General features: G+C 40.1%; 1 long non-coding RNA gene across 2 annotated transcripts; it reads right to left on the bottom strand.

Moving 5' to 3' along the window:
• Positions 1 to 1,493: 1,493 nt before the first annotated feature.
• On the bottom strand, positions 1,494 to 21,936 carry LOC146766910 (uncharacterized). Of its 2 annotated transcripts, XR_014956744.1 has the most exons (5): positions 21,550 to 21,936; positions 19,857 to 20,071; positions 18,457 to 18,503; positions 11,384 to 11,449; positions 1,494 to 5,391 (listed from the first exon to the last, which is right to left on the bottom strand). It is a non-coding gene; the product is annotated as an uncharacterized LOC146766910 (long non-coding RNA). The 2 variants fall into 2 exon arrangements; XR_014956743.1 differs by having other exon boundaries at positions 1,494 to 11,449.
• Positions 21,937 to 22,021: the final 85 nt, after the last annotated feature.

Here is a 22,021-nt window from a genome sequence, read left to right as displayed (position 1 = left end):
GTAGTCAAACCAGTTGTGCTCTGTCTCTGGTAGCAATAGTGGCAGGTGTGTTTATCAGTGTACATACTTTGCAGGTGCACTGTGAACACATTTCACCTTCTTCATTCTACTGGAACAGCAGACCTGCTGCATCCAAAAAACTTAAGGGAAGAGAGACAAGCTTCATAGAAAATTCTGCATAGAGATGTATAGCCTTGCCCAGTTTCTTCCACAGTGTATGTCAGAAGCTTGTCAAGAGAAAAAACTTTCATATTTACTTTTTGAGGCAATTCTGTAAAACCAAACATCATCACCACATACGTCCTCTCACGGCTTGGTTGGTGAAATTAAGCATAATTTGACATTTACAGACAGATTTCAAAGTGCATATCCCAAAAGAGCTATAGTGCACACTCCTTTTTTTACTGCCCCAAGACTTTCTCCACTTCCCCTTTTTTAAGAGAGCTGGCAGTTAAAGTGAAATGTAACTGCCCAGCATGACAAGGGAGCTTCTGTAGAAACTACTTGCCTCTACACTTTGCTGCCTGTTGCAGCTCCTCTACACTTGCATTTTGTCTTGGTGATTATCTCATGACTATTCTCAGTTGTCCATACTGGAAACTAGATTATATTACAGCATTTTGCTGAATTATCCAGTCTAATAATGAAGTTTGATGCACTAATTTTTTTACATTAAAATTCTCTCAATCTCCTGCAATTTTTCAGAATTTAGAGGAGAAAGAATAAATTGCATAATAACGACATTTGCTTAATTCTGTATTTTCCTTGTTCATGTCCCTAGACATATTGGTTCTAATAACTATTGCTATGTCTAAGGGTATATAACATATAAACTGTATTGTGAAAGAGACTGTTGCTTGTGTTTTACTTAGAAACTCAATCCTTGTGTGTCCTTTTGAAAATATTATAAGTATGACAAGAGCTCTACAATTTCTGGGTGAGAACAGCATCTCAGGAGGAGGCTAAATTCAAGGGTATGGAGAGGGCTGATTTTGCTTAAATGCAGTTTAAGTCACTTGAATTTTTACTTGCTTAATTAAAATGAGAAAAAGGTGTTAATAAAAAGCCTAGTGTATTTGTACAGTTATTGACTGAATCTTTTACAGAGTTCTTTACAGCTGAACAGGGACATTTATCAGATGACTTGGCAGAAATGTTTGACATATTTCAGTTAAAACTCTAGCACTTAACTGTTGTAGCTGACTCACAAAAACCCTTTCCTGGATCAGATAGCCAGGCAACTTAAGAAACAAATCAGCTATTGAAAATTCTTGGAGTTTAAAGAGAAGGAACATTTTCTTCTAGTGATTACTACATTTTAAGACAATTCCCTGTGTATACTCTGGGGAATACCAAGGTATGCAATATCAGACACACAATTGAGCAACGTAATTGTGTAAACATCATGTTTTGGACAGGCAAAGTGTTTGAATAAACCGTGCAAAAACTGTTCCCAGAAGAAAGCTGACAAATAACTATGTGACTCTTTAACAAAACACACCTGAGGTATTTGTCTCTACTTCTATGATTCTCTTCACATTGGCTTGATCACTTTCCATGTGAAACAATATCTTTTCCCTTGCTTAAAACAATAGGTTTTCATGATCTTGAGGGAACTAGATGTCAGAACAAAATAAAATATCTACACCTTAGATTAAGCCCGTCTCAATAATTCTTGTATCATATCATATTACTTGATAGTTATCTCCCAGACAGTAGTAAAATTGTCCTGTAAGGGTAGCTAATGGAAAGTCAAGATTATGTAACTAAAAAGAGAGAATTTTATTAAACATCTGAATTTCCAGGTGCTTTCTGAAAATGGAAGGCAGTTTACAACTACTCTGAGACATTTGTTCTGATATATACAGGCACCCATATCCTTTTTATAAATCAGATGCATAACACACAACTAAGAGTGGAGGCTATCACTGTAATTTAAGGTCTGAGGGGGCAAATGGGTTAGGCTGACTCCTGATGTTCTGCAGATTTGCAGTTTATGCACTGAACTACTTTAAGTTATCCAAATAGCCACTTTCTCCCGTCCCCTCAACTTGTATCTTGTTTCAGCCTTGAGTGATACTCAGTTCCTTCTTAGTCTGTTCCCCCAAAGTTTCCTGCATTTCCTTCTAATTTGGCCCAAATTCCTTCTGGACTGCCAAAACAGAGGTGCTCTCTCTGTATATACTGAAGAAGTGTAGGGGACTACTACTATTAATTTTGAGAGACATGCCTCAGAATGAAGACATTCAGGAATACATGCAAAGATAATGAGAAGAGTTTAGATGAGGGTCAGCCAGAGTGTGGACAAACACACATGGTGGTATTATGCATTTAATGGTCCCTTCATGTGCTGTGCCAAGCAGGAATTGAGCAAGATAAAGAAGGCATACTGAACATTTGGAAATGCTTTTTTTTGAGCTTGCCACAGAAAGCTTTGGCAGGAGACTGCCAATGCCATGAACATAGGATATTCTGTTTCCTTGTACCGTGTTTCTTTTGTCACTTAAGGAATGGAGAACTGGGAAGGAGGAATTGCAGTCAGCGAAAGAGGAACCAGAGTCACAGATCTGTGAACATGGAACTTAAACACAAGCTAGTGAGCACCATCCACCATGTGGTGGTGTACTGGTGAAACAGCAGAACCACAGCAGAAAAGTAGTGATTTAATGGTTTACAGGCAGCTAAATTACCACTACACCAGTACTAGACCATTTGCATTTTGTCTGGGGCAGAAGCACGCAGCTTCCATAACTTACTCTCCTTTTCCTTGGGACTGGATCTAAGTTGTTCAGTTCTTCCCCTTCTGAGCTCAAAGAAAAAGCAAAAGGAGGAGACTGAATTCTGGATAATGAGATCAGGTAGTAAATTAAGGAAGTTTGAACAAATGTAGCTAATTCTGTCATGTGAAACAAAACAAATGTTGATTCAACTCTAGTTTAGGCTGGGGCAGTCCAAGGCAGCTGAACAGAATATTTGAATGAGTAAAAGCAACATTTCTGCTCAGATGTAAATCTGTTGCAGTTTTAACATCAGAATGCTGATGAAAAGGGTTGATTTTCAGGATTTTTCAAATTACAGCACAGTATAATAAGAGAAATGAGTGGCAGTTTATCTGAATATTTAAGGCCAGCCATAAATTGGAGCAGTTCAGCAGCTGCTCCACAGGCAGCTAAACTATCTTTGTGATAACAGAGAGACCCTCATGGAGAAGAGTAAAGTGGACATTCATGGGTAGGAACCACTAAAAAGCATCATTACTGATAAGTAAGCAAGCACTGCTAAAGCAGAAAGAACAGTAACAGTCACTAGCAGGCAGCTTGGCTGTCTTGTCTCCCTTTCCTTTTTGGAAATATTGGTTATTTGTTGATTTTAAGTTTTCAAAAAGTTGTTTCCTTCCTGAAGATGATGTGATTTGATTCCACCTGCATATTTGATTTACACCTTGTAGAAGTTGAATTAAGTATATACAATTAATGACTGGCGTCAGCTTATCCTGTGGAATTTACAGCAGCAGGACACCTTAAATGCTCCTGCTGCTGCTGCCTCGCCAGACCTGAGGACTCCAGTCTCGGGCACTGTCAAGCCAGTGCTGTTCTCCAGTGCTTTGTTTCAATAGAGCAATGTGGCAATACAAGGGACAACAAAGGCAGCTCCTTTTTTGAAGAACACAAAATAGATTAAGCTGGTCTCAGCTGAAAAGGATGCCATCAATTTCGACAGCAGCCTGCTCTTTCAGCTGAAAACATGGGAAATGGAGCAGCACAAATGGGTGAACTGCTTGATTCTCCAAAATATTTGTGAGATAATTAATCTCTGCTGCTTGCTTTGTTTGATAGGGGACCAGCTTACTGCTCCATTACATGCAGTGATGTCTCTGAAGAAGGTAGGCATTTTCAAATGAGAGAAAAACAGAATTTATTTCCTCTTTAACACAACATTCTTTGTGTGTTGAGAAGTGAAAAAACAAGCTGTCCTTGTGTTCATGGCTCCTCAGCGCTGCAGGACTGGAAGTTTAGGGGCAAAGGAACAGTTGTAAAACAGAAAGTAGGGGCAAAGAAAGCAGTGCCAGATTTGAGGGAGAAAGCACTACTGTAAATATACCTAATGACTAGGCATAAAAAGAGGTACTAAGTGATTCTTCATGCCCTTGTGAGCTGAAAGCAGCTTGGTGAGAAACCTCAGGGCAATTATTCCCAAGCTTGCTGGAACATCAGGACTCTGGAATATAATAGTATTGGCTCCCATGCTAGAGCACTCCCTCCTGGCCTATGGATGCACTAGTTTTAAGAGGGCAGTTAAGGAAAATCGTACAACCTTGTGACTGAAGGAAGAATAAAACCATGATGATAAATTCAGCAGAAGGGAAGTTAGAAAATTGAGACATTTATCAGAACAATTAGCTTGCTGTGACAATGGTAGCACTTGCTTGGGCATCTTGGTACAAAGCAACTTGGGCCAAGAGCATTAAAACTGCCTTACTCCAATTAAAATAGCAAGTTTCAGCTGGAATGGAGAGTGTGACTCCTGGTACATAGGGAAGCAAGACAGAGCTAAAATGACTGTTCTCGAGCCCCTAATTTGAGTTTTTCTTCTGTGTTTGAAATTTTCCTTAAATGGCTAGAAATCATTTCTGTCTTATGCCTCCATTAAGATGTTTAAATTCCTCATTTAGTGCTCAGTATATGATTCAAATTCTCCAACTCTCAGAGCAGAAAGCACTGCTTTTGAATCTTCAGGGGCTTTTACAGAAAGCTTTTTAGCAATTATTTTGTAATCAACTGAATTGTGTATTTATATATCAGCAAAGTATCTTCTAAACACTTTTGTTATAGTATCTAAATACATTTTACTGCAGCTTCTAAGCAGTTTCTAAAAGCCATTAAACATTAAAAAGGAAAAATTATTTGCCTCAGATTTATTTTCTGGCTGATACTGTTATCCCAGAATTGCCAGGTCTTCCTGCCTTCCGTAGCTCTTACTTGATTTGTATGGCACTGTTGGTTGTGATAAAACAGGCAAACTTGATCCTTCTGCCTTGTCAGTCTTACTTGAGATTTGAGCCAGTTATGTTTTGACTGGGTTTAAAAGAAAATATTTCCAAGTTTGGGGCTTTTTTCCCCCCGTTAACCTTTGATTTCTCACTCTATCTTACCTTGTACGTTGCTTCCAAGACTCTTCACAATGTACCAGGTGCTGGAACGAGACTCCAGAGCCAGCTGCACAAGCATCCCTCAGACCTCTGGAGTGCTGACCTGGAACGAGCTGGTTTTTATCAGCACCTCTGTGGCAAGTTTTGTCCTCAGCCCTAAAAATCCCTGCAGGAGGTCCCAGCACAGGCCCAGCAGTGGGTCCTGGAGTCCCCAGCTACCACAGCCATCTCCATCTCTCATCCTGAAACACAGAGGTTGAAGCTGGTCCCTGAGACCTGGTGACATCTTTTCATTTGACCTACTGCATTTGGGGACAGCAATTATCTTACCCAGACAGCATTTCTGTGTGAAGGCCATTTGAGATTCCATGATACTGAGTTCTGATCTAAGGGGACCTGGAAAGCTGAGCAGGGTGGATTAACAGAACATTTTCTGATCTGTCACAGCCTAAATGTGTCATTGGCAAAGGACTGGGATGTGCTGTTTGTGACCTTTGCTTCCAAATCCACCAAAGCCCATCTTTCCTTTTACCCGGCAGATGGCCAACTGCTCTTGCTAACAGAAAATAAACCTCAGCAGAGGCTTCCTCACTAATGTTTATAGCCTTGCAGATGGACACTTTAAAGGAAAGGCAGCTTTGTTAAAACCTAAAACAAAAACCTATGAAACTTTAAATTCAAGACCTGTTATTTTGTGCTCAATGGCAGAGCTCCTTTTTCTTCAGACAAGTATGCTTGAGTAATAAAATACATGCAAGGCCTCTGGGAAATCTAGCGTGTGCTCTAGGGATGTGGGGTAGTTTACCTACAAGGAGAGCCAAGACTGCAATAACAGACATAGTAGGGTTTGTACCCCTGGAAAAGCTTAGAAATATTAAGCTTAATTACAGGATAAAATATAAATAAATGCTTTGAAGTTTTGTTCAGTGCAGCTCTATCTGCCCTTCCTTGATGCTGTTCTTGCTCTGAGTGTTCGTTGATCTTTAAAGGACACTGTTGGTTTAGCTGGACCCAGCTGCACACAGGGGTTGCAATTTTGGCTAATGCTCGTGATTTTATGTGGTCAGAGCGCACTCTTAGATGGGAATGTGAAAGTCTAAACTTGAGCTAGTATTTTCTCCAAAGTTCACATTTAGGATTCACCCAGCAGCTCAGACATGGTACTGCAGCATGTAGCAACTCATCCACAGGGGACAGGTTCCATTCACATACTTAGAATTATCCCTAGTATTTTGTCTCCCAAATCCACTTCTGCTGGTATGTAGCTACCAAAATGGGCCAGCTGATGGACAGGCATCTTCTAGCATCAGTGAAAGGTCTCACAGTGACAAAATGAGCCAGCTAATGGAAAGCAAACTGGAAATGGAAACAACAAACTTTTATCCATTACTAGGACTTTATACAATCCAACACAATATGGCAACTGTTGGCAGACACTGAAAAGCTGGAGCATGGCATGTTTGAGAGGCTTGGACTGAGCAGTCACAGGCTGTGTCAGCCAGCATTTCCAGGAACTGAGGACACTAAAGACATTAGTTCTCCTCCCAGACCTGCTCTGTTTGCAGTAGTTTTCCCTCTTCTGCTTTTCCTGTTACTATCCCAGCCAGTGCTACTCAGTCACCAGGGAGGTAAATGCACACCACATCAAAGGTTACAGTAGAACAGAGATTACAGAAGACAGTTTCCTGCTTAATTTTATGTAACTTCTAGCAGTATTGGAGTTATATTGTTTTATATTTCTTTGTATATAGCCAATTAGCTTTTTCTATCTGTAAATCTCTTGGATAATAACCCAGCAAAGGATATAAAGTAAGGAAGTATGACTCTCCACTGGCAGAAAGAAGAAAACTGGCAGGAGTCTTATGGGCAGATAAAGTAAATAAAATAGCATTAACAATCTTAGCAAAGCATTCCAGATTATGAAATTACAAAGCCTTTTCAATAAGCTTTTTGCTTTACTTAAACACTGTGTTGTGCAAACAGTTTTAATGTTCTCCTGTTACTGAGCAGGAGGTTATGCAACCAGGCCACAAAACACACGTTCCTTTTTGAAGACAAGATTATAAAGCAGTAATGTATTGTAAAATTATTGTTACAGAAGCAAAAGCTCTTTCAAGTTATTGTAACTGCTCATGTCACAAGAAAGGGAGGTTCTTTAAACTCCGTGTCATTTTATATTATGCATGTAAGGCATAAAAAAACGACCTTGGGAGACAGAAGCCCTGCCTGCCTCAGACAATAATGGGTGCCTCAAGTGTTTGCCTTTCAGAGGTGGCAAATAATACTCTTCACGTACACAAGTGTGTGTACACACTTGGCTAAGAAATACCAAACAGGTGGAAAGAAAAATTTTTGGCATGGAAAGCCACTAACTGAGGCAAATGTCTGAGCGGGTAAGGCCAAGAGTGCTTCTGTCCCCTGCTAATGTTTTCTGCCATTTTACCTTAGCATCTATTACCCTGATAGGTTTTTACTATGTTCTGCCCTGCCCCAGGTGTCTCTAAGCTTAGTGTTTGATTTTGCACCCTTTTCCCTATCTCAATCCCTATGCTTTACTCCCTATGGAGTAAATCTTTGGGGTTTTATAGAGCCACTGTTCAAAACTGCTTGAGAGTGCTCCTACACATTTAATAATAAACAATAATAGACAACAGAAGAAAGAAGCTAAAATTAGTAAAAACATGACAAAAAGACAAAATGTTATATACAGCGAAATCAATTAGAAGTATGAATGTACAAAAAGGATTGTTTGATTAACATGTTATGAAGAATGATCATTTTTAGAGAAAGAGTGTGCAGTACTTATTTCATCCACCAAAATGTCATTGGTTTTGTGTTTTAAATCCAGTTTTGAATAAACAGTGTGGGGCAGAAATGTTAAGTTCACTTTCTTCATTTTGTAAGTACATATCACTTTATGTCCTCTTGCAACCAGGTGCCCCATTCTCTGGTGAGCACTGGAGCAGACTCAGTGATGATCTAGTTATGTTCAGACCATGGTTGCTCCAAAGAGATTCCAGCTAAAAATAAGTCTTCAGTCTTTTCTATCATACCCCCTTTTGGCAGAAGACAAACATTTGGCATAGAACTGCTCTGAGAACCCCACACCAGCTCAGAGGTTGCCTTGGAGTCTCTTATTGCTAGAAAAGAGAGTGGCTTGGCTATAGAAGAATTTTCTTTATAGCCTTTTTTTTTTTTCCCACTGGGTTACCCAAAAATCACTAATTAAAATGAACAGATCCATAGAAAGGATGGATTTAGAGCTATCAATGAGAATTGCTGCTTTAATGACTATTTTACATTTTACAAGAAAAATAAGGAAATTACAGTAAAGAGTTTTTGATAACCTTGCAGATTCCACTCACATATATAACTCCTATTCTGTGAAAAGCTCTATGTATATTGTACATTTTTATATTATCTAGAATTTCAGGACACAAGATGGCAGTGTACATATTAGTGATTCAGGTTGGGAAATGCTCCTGCTACTCAAACTAAGCATATAACATTTTATTTAAGCCTATACTAATCTGATCATGGAATTGTGGTATTAGAAATAAACCTAAAAGTATTTGTCAACAGCAGAAACAAATGCAATTTGCCAATAAATCAGCAATGCATGAACAAGCATTAGGTAAAGCTTAATTCACGATTTTATTGTACACAACAACACTCTGGAGACATTAAAAGCCTCTTATGAAACTCCTCAATTGCAATAACAAGAGGGTATCCCTTTATGAAGGAATGGAAGCTGGCTCAGTCATAAGAGCTTCCAAGCAAAATTGGCTTCTGGGGAAAAGCACATAAGAGAACTGGCAGCCTGAAATGTGTGGAGAGCTCAGGGCTCTCGGAGGAGTAGTGCAGACCACTGAAGTGGAACAGGCTGAACAGTATCTAAAATTGAACAGGTGCCTTTCTGTGAAACAACTAACAAAGCGGACAACTGTTTGGCATGATAATTGAGAGAAAAAAATTTCACTGAGAGGCATCAAATTAGGGGGTAGGTCTCTGGCTGAGGAGAAAATTGCTTAAAGAGCTACAAGGAGTTGGACCTTTCCATGTGTAACTTCAGAGGAAGTTCATTCAGAGCCTCTCTGGGCACCAGTGGATAAAGAGAACTGCAGTAACAAGCTTTCAAGGCCACTATCCAGAAACCTCTTTGGCTGGGTTGAGTTGAATACTGGAATTAGTAGGTGCAGCTAAAAAGTTGTTTTGGTTGCCTTTCCTATGATTTGGTCATGCAAACATGGCCTCGCTACATAGTAAAAAGAAAAACAGTAGTATTTCAGAGTATAAAATAATCCTCAAAGTCATTATCCCTGTGGGATTTCTAATGCTGACAAAACTCTAGGCACTCCTCCTTTCTCCTAGGGAATGTTCAGGTGACTTTGGGTCCCTGTACCTAAACTCGTGGCCCTAATGGGCAAATCAGATTGACCCAGGAGATGCAAACTCAACACCAAGGTTCATTATTTCTGGATACAGCTCTTAATTTGACAGAGTTATTCGGAATTAGATCGTGAAAAATATATACTTCTCTCAGACAGGTGTCATATAACTATTTTCTGCTTTTCTCTCCAGAATGGGAATATTTGTTATCCTCTGTTGTATTGCACCATGGAAATCCTCCCAGTGTGGGTGGAGATGGGTGTACTGAGCTTGACCAGTGTTTTTGACAGAAGGTGGAATTTGGGGACTCCTGGTCCCTGAGTCTACTTTTCTTGTGGTCATTATCTAGGTGTAAAATTATCACTATGTTCTCAACCCCTCAATCACAGCAGCTTCAGTGAAAAGTTGTCAGATTTTTCATGGTGGTCCACTCCTTTTTTTACAATTGGCCAATTGCTGCTGGTTATGGCCTTATGTTCCCACACATAAATCACTGGGTTAATACCAGGACTTCTCTTCCCTCTCTCTTTCTGTGTTTGCATAAGATTGAATTTGGCATTGATTCAAATCAAATAATTCAAATGCCTGGTATTTTAACTACAGCTGGGTGTGGATTCATGACTAAAATAAAGTGTATTACCTAGCAGTTTCAGTCATTTGGTCTATTCGTCACAGTAGATTACAGAAAGTGTGGCATACACAGAATTATTCATGCACTTTTCAACCATCTAAAATAGAGGATAAATTGAACATGTCATAGTTCTAGAAGAGTAATTTATATTGAGTACAAGCTGGGAAGGGGCTAGAGCCAAAACCTCAGATCTAAATTACTTTAATTCCAGGAAAATTTTAATCCAAATAAAAACTTCAGAGCTGTTCATTATATAATTAAGTGAACCAACAAGAGACCAGATCTGAGCACTCTCTCCCAAGCTAAAGAATTTACACCAAAATTGAAGTTTTGTGGTTAAGTCCACAGATGCTTAATATTGACTGTGATCACTGTATGGAGTTACTGCCAACTATCTGTTGTAACCACCCTACATGTCCCTTTTTGCTTTGCATACATTACTGTTCTTCATAAACAAACTTCTCCAGCCCAATAATAGTTCCTCACTGAGAGTGTGTTATGAGGATTCACAAACTTGTATTTTTTTTCAAGCATGGACCACTGAACTTGGCCTCATTGTCTTCTTTTCATTGCAGATGCCACCAATAATATCTCAGGACTGAGAGGAAAAATTAAAAAAAGGAAAATACTGGTTTTTCTTGCTACTTCTGCATGATTTTCCCTACAGTCTGTCTCACCTTCTTTTGCCTCTAGTCAAAACCAACTGTTCTTATCATGGCAGTAGTTAGCCCATGTAGACATTCACTGAAATTCCATCTTAGGTAAAACAATTCTTCTTCTTCTATTCAGAATCATTCTTAGTCAAACCTTCTTTTAGCAGGTATAACCAACTTCCTCCAAATCAAACATGATCTACCCTTTTCCTGTGATAAAATGTAGCTGTAACAGCCCAGCCCAAGATCAAGTCCTCCCTCCCCAGTATTTTACAAAAGCACCTCTTTGACCTGACCCAACACAAATCAAAACTAATGTCTTTCCCATAGTCCAAAACAACTTCTCCCCAAAATAAACTCTTCTCTTGACATTAAAAGGAAATGACCCCTACAAATTTAGGAAGTCATGGTGCAGCAGAGTGAATGTAGTCCTAAAGACACTTTAACCTTTTCATTTACACAAGCATCATCCTTCTGCCTGTCATCAACCCATAATGTAAAAGGTGAGGTCTGGACTAAGAGGGATGGAGCAGGAATTGTTGGCAGGCTGGAGGCTGTTACCTTCTGGTCCAGCACAGGCACACAGGATCCAGCTGAGGCTTGAAAGCTGTTCAGAGCAGGCAGTTACTGGGGAAAAGGATATTGGGGGTTATCACTACCACTGATACATTCCCCAAGAAAATATTGATGGTCATAATGAAAGTAAAAGGCATTATATTTAAAGTCAAAGTAATATGCCTGTGTAACATGCTGGCAAATGATATCATTTAGGACAAGTGCTTAGCAGGATTCAGTAAAAGGTTATACATACATATTCATACATCTGTGTGGGAATTACATTGGACCTGATAAAAATTCATAATGAATATAAATGTTCACCGCTCAGAGCATAAATCAGCCACCAGCCTGAGGTTAGAAAATAACCTCCCCTAGAGTCAGGCTGTTACATAATTATCAATTATACTTGCAGAGGGGGAAAAGGAGGTTGAAGAATAGGCCAATTTCCTCAGAGATTCCTGGGAATTACTATTGGCAGACAACTAATTTAGATTTTATCTGGTATGGAAGTTCTTATTACATCAAATAATGTAATTTAGAATTAAAGCATGTGATTTATTTTGTATTTTTTATTCTTCATGTAATCAAGTTCATGCCTGAGGGTACCTGCAGGCCTTTCCATTACAAGCCAGCCAACGTTAGTGAAATTCACCATGCTGTGTTTTCTTGCCAAATTTCTTTAAAAACAGCTTCACATTTTGCAAGGAAATCAGGCAGAGTCCCAGAAATTTAGTTTGTCAAAGTTAGCCAATTAATACAGCCAACTTATTGTCTATATTAGTAGAGAAAAAGTTACATGTTACATGTTACTGCAGCAAAATCTCATTCCAAAAAGTTCTCATTTTAATTGTTTGCATAGTAACCTAATAAGAGTTACAGCGGTCCTGAATATCTCAAATTATAGTATGGGGGTTACTCCAGGCCTTCTTTCTTTTGCTCAGTATTATCAGCTCACCTAAGCAAAACATAGACAGATTTGTTTCCATCAAGCAACACACCTCCAGCTCTTGTTGCATTTAAAAACAGTCTGTGAGCTAACATAACACACACTGAATGCTCAAAAAAGCAGCCTTTGTGACCTTGCAAACAGAGAGCTTGACGGAAAATCAGATTCTTAATCAATTGATAAAGAAACTGCAAATGAATACAGGCAATCCTTTATGTTTGCTGCATTGGGATCTTAGCTGCGTTCTGCTATAGTTTCTGGAGCACATGATACACTTATTGCAATTACAACATAAATTATCACCACAATAGATGTAGAAAGCTGAGAAACATCTATTAACAAAATATCTCACCAGTTTTCACAAGGAAAAGGAGTGGTACTTGGCATCTGTTTTTCCCAAGCATAATTTCTGTTCCTAGTGAGTATTACTAGAAATACTGCAGTGTGGTTGCTCAACATCTGGAAGGTTCTAAGGCCACAGTTTAAAAATAATATGGTCTTAAACATTTTTTACCATGTAAACGTGAGTGCAAACTCTGTGTAAACTCTGTTCAGACAGATGTATAAAAGGAATGGCTGAAGAGAAGGCAGCAGATGCCATGTAGCAGATTTTAAAAAAAGGTTTCAGATAACATTTTGTAAAGATTGAAGTTGAAAGATGAATTCCAGCTGGCTTTGCTGTGCCAGCTGCGAGCTACTGAGGACAGCCATGCCCTGAGCAGGGGCACTGAGTGCCCAGCTCAGCGCTGGTGCTGCAGTGCTGGTGCATTGCAGGCTCCCGACCCGCTGCACGTGTAACGCAGCGGCTGCAGAAGCAGCACCACTGCTCCCTGGCTTTCTAGGAACAAACAGGGCAACTCCTGTGAGCACAATTAGCTCTTGACAGTGGCAGCATTATCAGCCCTGCAGCTGAATCAAAAATGAGGAATACAATCGTTTGGGGTGGGTCGTGTTGGCACCATTTGGCTCCAGTCTTGTGCCACTCAGATCGACAGTTCTGTCGTGTCTCCTGCCTCCCTCTGTCCTGCTGCTGCTGCTGGCACCCTGCCAGCTGCAAGCCATTCCCCTGGGATGCTCTCAGGCTGCTTACAGCCCAGCTGCCTCGCTCTGCCAGCTACTAAACTGCTGCTCCAGCTCCCACGTTGGCTTCTCCCTCTTAAACGTGGTTTACCTTATGCTGGAAACCCCAGTATATACTGAGAACCTCAATACAGAGCTGCAAAGGATAGGATACATTGAACTGTGAGGAGATGTTTGGGCTGTGAGAGATATGGGGGTGAGGACTGATTTTTTAAAAATATTTTCAACAGGATAATGAAGTGAACTTCAGAACTCTGCTGACATTTACAATTATACATCCCAAAAATCTGGAAATGAAGAATTATAGATGAGGTGTAAAGAAATTATACACTCAAAAGTGCTTGTTTTGACCTAGAATAAGGCAAATTGATAAATAATGTACAAATAATCCATATAATCTTTCAGTGGAATAAATAGCTTGAAAACTATGAATTGGAAAAGAAAATGATGGGAAACTGTCCCTCTTCCTTGGCAACTAAATGTGAGTTTGCACAGGATATGGCAAGCCATAAGAGCAATGTCATTTTAGACTCCACATGAAGAGCAGTAACATCATCAGGTTTTTAGGCAATTTTCATTTAGACCTAAAATATTCTGTTATATCCCCAACGCTGTCAAAAAGAAAAAAATAAGAAAGAATTCTGAAAAAAAGCCAGAAAACCAATCATTGGCTGGAGGCCAAGCTTATTTGGAAATATGTGCATAAGTTTAACTTGTCCAGACCTTTAAGAGTGATTAAGGGTAACTCATAGTGGATAACTTCTTCTGGAACAAGCTACTTGGAAACAGAAAGTAGACAAAAGGGGTTAGCAGGTCATGGGCTGCCAGAGATACCGACACTGCTTTGTTAGCTGCTGCTGCTGAGCAGCCACAAAATTACTCTGGTAACATCCCCAGATTGCATTTATATATTCTAAGAATCAAGCTTAGGTTTTGTTTTCTAAGAAACTCACTCCCAGAGACAAACTTCCCATGCTTCTAACAGGTATTTAAATAAAAACAAGGCACATGGTCCAGTCCAGTGCTAAGGACCCCACTGATTCTTTGCTGTTGCTTCCTATTCAAATACAGTCTGGGCCAGCAGGTGCAGCTGCTCCAAGAGCAGCTCCTGCAGAACAGTGTGAATCGAGACAGCAGATTGTTTAGATTTGAAACTTAGTAATGAGGAACTGCCTGCTGCATTAGTAGAATACGTGGGGTGTGACAAGAGGCTGAGGGAGTAAACAATGTTTTATATTCCCATGTCATGTGACAATCAGGAGGAAAATATTAAAAAAAAAAAAAAAAAAGGCAAGAAAAAATAAAGTGTGGTAAAGCAGCCAGCTTGTCCCATTCTCTCTGAAAATCAGAACAGTAATAAGTTAGGGTCTCCCCTGTTTAGCAAACTTTTTTTTACAGAGGACACACATAATGAGGAGTTAGAGATAAGGAAAGTATTCCCTAGAAGAGATTATGAACAAACCATAGACTAAAGAGAGTTTCTGTTAAGAGTTCTATTTGTACAGATTTAGTATACTAAAATACTTTGATAGAACAGGTATTCTATCAATGCTTGTATAACGTCTTGCATCAGAAAATGAAAGTCAAAGACATCTCTGCATTATTCTCACTTTCACACTTCCTGGATTTTTTTGGGTGTGGAAGGGGCAACAAAAAATCCATGAACAATTACAGTGTGTGTTTCAGAAAAATCTAGGCTCCTGGGAATGCTTGAGAATTTAAAGGGAAAGAAGGCAGGCAAGAGGTGTCTCAGCTCACCTACTGCATAACTGTATTCCAGCACTTGGAGGATAGTGGGGGCGTTCAACAGCATGTCAAACATGGGCTTCTGACTCTAAAGCCCATGATGCTTTTCAAGTCTTTGTAAAATGTTTATTTAGAGTTAGTCTGGCTTCAGCACTTGAAGTCACAAAACTAAATCTTTTAAAACTCTTCCCACTATATTCAATGCAATGCAGGCTGCAAACATTTCTATTCACACAATTGAACCTGTATTGTAAATAGTAATATATTCAGGGTCATTAATTCATTTATCTATTTTAGCGTGTTTCAATATTTGTTTCTAGAATGGCTATTCTATTCTAGATTTATTCCAAAACTGTCTTGGCTCCAAAAAGTCATAGAAGTATCTTCCATCTCAGGCATTCTGTTACTGTAATATGCCCTGGGTCAAACAAGCATTAGGATTCTAGTTGGATTGGGTGCACAGATCATATCATTTATTATTTGCAGATGCCAGGACACTAAAACTTTCAATTGTTTTCCCACCAAACTGAACAAGTCAGTTTGTTAATACAATTACCTCTGTATAATTGGAGACTAAATCAATGATGACTGTGTAGTTTGAATGCTACTTTAAATAATTTTATTTTTATGATGTTGTTTTGTTGCACATGGTATTATCAAATAGCTTATTCATTTTCCTGCTGACTGTGATTTGAGTTTGCATATTTCTCTGCGATGGAAGAAGCATGATTGCAACCTTTCTAGTTTTCTGGGAAACAGTGTGCATTGCTTTTAATTATTTAGGCTGACACACATTAACACTTAAAGTCCATAGTCCATAGTGAGTGAAACAAGAGGGAAGGACTGGGTGGACAATAACTTCCCTGAAAAATAAAAGCAGCCACCAGAAATCTTTGGCAAAGCCCTTAAAGAAAATCAAAATGTGAGTTTGACAAGGCACACAGAACTTAAGTGTTATGAAGGATTTCCCCTACTCCTTTCAGAGGAGAAGTTCTAGTTGTTGCCTATTTGCCTCTGTTTTAAAATATTTGGACAGGCAATAGAGAGAAGGGCTACAGACTACTCAATCTGTCATGGTCTGTTTGGATCTCTCAAAGTCACAGGATAATGAACTTTGCAAATTAAACTTTATTTTATAATCTCATTAGGAAAGAAAGCAAACATGATGAAGAAGGGCTCAATCAAACTAGTCTAGCTCATGAATTCACTAATTCATCACATCAGTCATGAGGTTTCTAATTCACAAGTTCTCTAATTCATAACATGCAATTCATTAACTTGTAACTCGTGCACTTTGCATATGAGTAAAATACCTATCCAAGGGTGAGAGTGCTCATCTTTCTTCCTTGGTCACAGTGCAGGTGTTCTGTGTCACATGAGAAGCACAAATGTCAGTGTTTTATCAACACTGTTTTCATCACAAATCCAAAGCATAGCACCACACAAGCTATTAAAAAGAAAACTAACTCTACCCCAGTCACAGCCAGTACAATCTCCATACCTTATTCCCTACTATTTACATCATGCTCAGGTCCCATACTATCCAACAGATCCTCATTAGCCACCTTCCTCTTTCCCACCCTTTGATATCTTCACATATCCTTTGATATCTACCATTCCCTGTAAAATGTCCATATACTGCCTGTGAAATATCCATTTAGTTAATTTAGTCCAGGATATTAGGCTCTCTCTATTCTGGTGGCCACTCAGGACCAGAGAGCTGCTGTGTTGTTTGGAGTTATTGGGCACCAAAGGCAGCTCAGGTTGGGTCACTGCTGCACGTGCCCCACTTCTTGCACAGTGTGTTCTGCACTGGCAGTGGTTCCTGCTACAGTAATCCTACAACATGCAACTCAAATAATTGTTTACAACAATTTAAAGGTGCATCCACTACAGTTTCCATCTCTCTTTGGATTCCTACCCTTGCCTCTGCTGCAGTGTGGACTTATCCAGAGACTCCAATCCCTTAGGGGTGGATCTACTCGTGGGCCACAGTCTCTGCAGGGTACAGGTGATGTGGCCTGGTCTTATGCACAGCCACAGTCCCTTTGAGGTGCACCTCCTCCAGCACAGCCTTATCCAAGGGCCACAGTCTCTCCAGGGGTGTACCTGCCATGCTACAGACATATCCATGGCCACAGATGCTTCTGCTCCAATAGAAGCTTATCCACAACCACAGACTTCAGGTTGTCCAGTTCCTGCGGGGACTTACCCACAGGTCAGGTCCCTTCAATTCAAGCTGACACTGGAGCTGCAGCCTGTCTGGGCCAGCAGCAACACCCAGGCCATGGGCCAGCCGAGGCACATTGCCAGGGCTGTTATCAAAATGCTCCCAGGCACAGCTGGGTAGGATGATAAACCCTACAGCAAACAACCAGAGTGAAAAGAAGACCACTAACAAGGTGTAGACTAATGTGCAGCAGGGCAAGCAAGACCTATGGCAAGCACAGCACCCTGCCAATTAATAGCTAAAGAGCACTAAAAGCTATAAATTCAGTCTAGCAAACTCTGACCAAACCTGTCATTACCTCAAAGCATTTGAGCCCCAAGTTGGTCACTAAATAGGACTGTCATGGTTTAACCCCAGTGGGCAGCTCAGCCCCACACGGACACATGCTCACCTACCCCAGTGGGATGGGGGAGATCATTAGAATGGTAAAAGTGGGAAATTTTGTGGGCTGAGATAAAGACAGTTTAATAGGGAAAGCAAAAGCCATGCACACAAACAAATCAGAAGGAATTTATTCACTTCCTATCAACAGGCAGGCATTCAGCCATCTCCAGGAAAGCAGGGCTTCACTTGGTGACTTGGGAAGAGAAATCCTCCCACTCCAAACATCACCCTTTCCTTCCTTCTTCTCTCAGCTGTATATGCTGAGCACAACATCATATGGTCTGGAATATCCCTGTGGTCAGTAGGGGTCAGCTGTCTCAGCTGTGTCCCCTCCCAGCTCCTTGTGCACTCCCAGTCAGCTCCCTGTTGGGGCAGCCCGAGAAACAGAGAAGGCCCACTGTGCAAGCATTGCTCAGCAATAGCTAAAACATCCCCGTGTTATCTTTTATTTCTTTTAATACATTGTTCGCAATAATTCTTCAAATTGAAAGGAAGTTGATTTCTAAGGTTAAGTCATCAAGCTGTAACAACACAGCAACTCTGACAATCACACATTCAAATCATATCAATGCCAGCTTATTCTACAGGATGAGACAAGTACCAGCAGAAGATCAACTGCTCCTGACATTTCTGAGTCAAATTTAAAGCTGAACTTTCCTCAGGGAGATTGAGGGTGTATATTCTACTTACCCACATTCATGTACAAAGTCTTACCACTTCCTGTATTTCCAGGGTTCCTGGGAACGAAATCATAACCAATATTTAATTTCTGGGATGTGGGAAAAGGATGTGGGCATATGGTAACTATTTCACTAGTCCTAGAGACAGGGTCTTCTCCATGAAGACACGAAAAAAACACTACTGTACTTCAGATTGTATGTTAGCCTCATCTAAGCTGTAGATGGTAGGGGTTAGAGAAGGTGAATTCCAGCCATGGGGGCTGAAAACCTGCCATGGTATGCCAGTTAGCAAGCAGAGAGCTATGGTCCATCTCATGACTGTGATGTAAGAAGGGAACAGAACTTGTGTCATGCTCATTCCGGGCTCTTTGGTTTACATTGCATGCAGAGACCTCTGTAAAACAGAGGATGTCTTCCTACCACTGAGTGAAAAATAGATGTTGCTTAACTGATTCCTTTCACCAGTGTTTTTCTAGGGATATCACAGGGACTGATTTTAAACTAAAATTATTTTTAAAAAATGTAACATCAAAAGAACTCAAAATTCTAGATCCTCAGAGTCACTTCTCATTACAGTTTCAGTCAAAATAGTCACTGGTTGAAAGGTCAGAAATTCAGTGACTGCAGCTGACTTGGCAAGTTAGGACATGCCTCCAACATTTTTCAGAGGTTTGAAAGTGTTATTTCAACAGCTATTTTCTTACACTGCCCTTTAATCTGAAGGTACCCAAACTAGTAAGTTTTTTAAAAGTTTGTTTTTCAGCAGTAGGTGGCACTATCAAGTTTCCTAAATATTGCAATATAAATTAATATAAAAGTCCGTGCACATAAATTATTTTTAAAAGATCATGAAAATATATCAGAGTAAATTTTGATAATAAAATAAATATTTTTCTAAATATTACAATTGAGAAAAATTCTAATGCAAGAACAGGAACAAAAATATCTAATATCAAAATAGGCAACATGTAACATTTAAAATATGTATCATAAAAAGTCCTTTATCCCCTTTGTAAAGTAACATCTTGAGTTGTTCTTGAACACAGTACTTCAGATACTTTGAATTTCCTAGAAATTATATGTATTTCATTTGCATATAAAATTAATACTGCAATAGTGAGTGTCAATACATCTAAAATAAGTTATGAACTTTTTATAAGTTAAATTAATGTATACAAATAGGAATATGGCAAATGGAAAAAGCATTCGGATCTTTTTTTTTTGTGGTGAAAAGTTTATACTTAGCAGAGACCAAAGCAGTACATAATAGTAGGGCCAGGTTCCTCCATGTATACTATATGGGGATGTTACTATATGCCAAATAAACTTCAGGATTATAAAGATGCAATGTTAATTGAAAACATTTTATTCAAAACTTTATTATATAAAAATCTGTGAAGGACAACTCACAAACAAATCTGTGTTTCCAGGTATTCCAGATTGTCTGATGACACAAAATAGCAGTATCACAAAAGCACTGTGGGTACTTTGCTTCAGGAGCTCCCAAAGCCATACACCTCATTCCTCAGCAGTGTACAGCAGAATAATCCAGTGCAATGCAGCATTTTCATTAAGCTGGTTTTTGGATGACTGCCTTTCTCATTAGAAATGAAGTGCTGGTCTGCCTGAGCACAAGGTGCGAAGATAAGGAAAGAAGAAGAGAAATTAAGTAAGGAGCACAAATGAAATATATAGTCAATGCTTTTTTATCTGCCTGACCAGAAAGTGTCCTTGCCATTTTTTTTTCACTCCAGGCTCCAAGCAAGCTGCTTGGCTCTGCATGGTATTTCTGCACTATGATACAACCTATGCCAATGCCTAAGATTCGCACTTCATTTTATTTTGTTTTCTATTAAATAAAGCATGTAAAAAAGACATTTTCATAGCTTCACAGCATTTTTAAATGAACTGACATTGTGTATTACTCCTTTTGTGCTAACATGGTCTGCATACTGTTTCTTTTATAATACTGAAAAAGTCAAAAGCTGGCACTTAATAAAAACATAATTTGCAAGGATGGGGCAGCAGCTGCATTCAAAAGGTTTTTTAACTTGCAAGAGCCTGCTTCAGTTTCTCCAGAATCTTCAACAAGAGCCCTTCTTGTTGGATTCACTTGGGTTCACTTTCAGACCTCAGAATAAAGTGGCACTACAAAAATAATATGCAGAAATATTCTTTCAATTTTGCTGTTTGTTTTCCATTATAAATGAGTCATTGTCACTTTGCATTCTACCTCCATGGAGTCAAAGCCATAGCATTTTAAGAGCTGCTTCAATATACCTAATTTATTCAGCTGCTAAGACCTCCACAATGTGCTTAGTGGCTCCATGGACATGCTTTAACTAAACTTCCATTGTAAGGGAAGTGCTTCCACTACATCTTATAGAGTTATCAAATATGCATATAAGAAATCTACTTAAATTGCAGGTTTTTCTTCCTTCCAAGGGATATATAAATTTCATATAATTACAGCAAGCGGTATATTTGAGTAGACACACAGCTGCAACATGAAGATACAAAGAACTTTCAAATTACTAGATATATTGAATTTATACACTTGTGCTATGTTTGAAGTTGTAAAGTCACAGTCTTGTACCTTGAAGAGCAAACCTAAAAATGAGATGTTCACCCTAGCCCAAACAACCCAGCAGCTGTGCATACCCAAAGCAGGCTCTGAGAGAAATTCAGTGCAGTGCTCTGGCTGCAAAGCACAGAAACCGAACACCCACAAGGGAATAGGGAGATTTATCAGGTTTAGTAAGAGTGTCCTAATTCCACACTATTTGGTTCAATTAGTCATTGCAAGTAGCCTCAGAAATGGGCTCAAGGAGTGATCAAATGATCATCTCAAAAGTACATATTGTCACATACTGTTAGCCAGGTTACACACACAATGGCAGCAGACCCTTTTCAAAGTGGTATTCAGTGCACTGAACTGATTAACTGTTTGACTTTCAAGGGGCGTTCAGCTTGCACTCTGGGTAATATAATTTACCATATAATGACAGGTGCTTTAAGATAAGACACTGCAATAATGCGGTAACTCTGACACGTGTAAGGATGCCAGCCTATGGCCTGTCTGCTCTAAAGCATCACCCCTTACTTTAAGGCACGCCCTGGCACGCGCTTTGTTACTCCTGAGAAGTGGATGTGTTGGGGGCTGTGATGTGGTTTTAATGTGTGTTGCATATTAAATAGCCGGAAAAGGTTGAAAAATGGTATTAGGACTGGTACCACTGCCGCTCCGAGGAGAACCTCAGCCGGAGCTACCAACTGCAAACACTTGGTGCGCGCCAGCCCCGAATCTCCCTCTCTCTTACGGCTGGTTAGACGGCTCGCTCGGGACCGCCCCGGGCTGCGGCAGCGCTCCCGGCTGCAGCGCCGAGCGCACCGGGCTCGCCCGGAGCAGGCCGGCCCTCCCCTCACCGACACCCGAACCGGGGCTGCCCGGGGGGCGCGGAGCGGAGAGCGCGGACGAAGATGCCCGGCCCGGCCGGCGCCGCTGCCGGGAAAGCCGCCACCTCCGCGGGTCCCGCGGGCGCTGAGTGGCTGCGCGGCCCGGTCGGGGCGGAGCG

The sequence above is a fragment of the Lonchura striata genome, chromosome 7, assembly GCF_050655825.1.
Source record: "Lonchura striata isolate lonStrDom1 chromosome 7, ASM5065582v1, whole genome shotgun sequence".
Taxonomy (NCBI): domain Eukaryota; kingdom Metazoa; phylum Chordata; class Aves; order Passeriformes; family Estrildidae; genus Lonchura; species Lonchura striata.
This window is presented reverse-complemented; position numbering and strand designations above follow the sequence as displayed.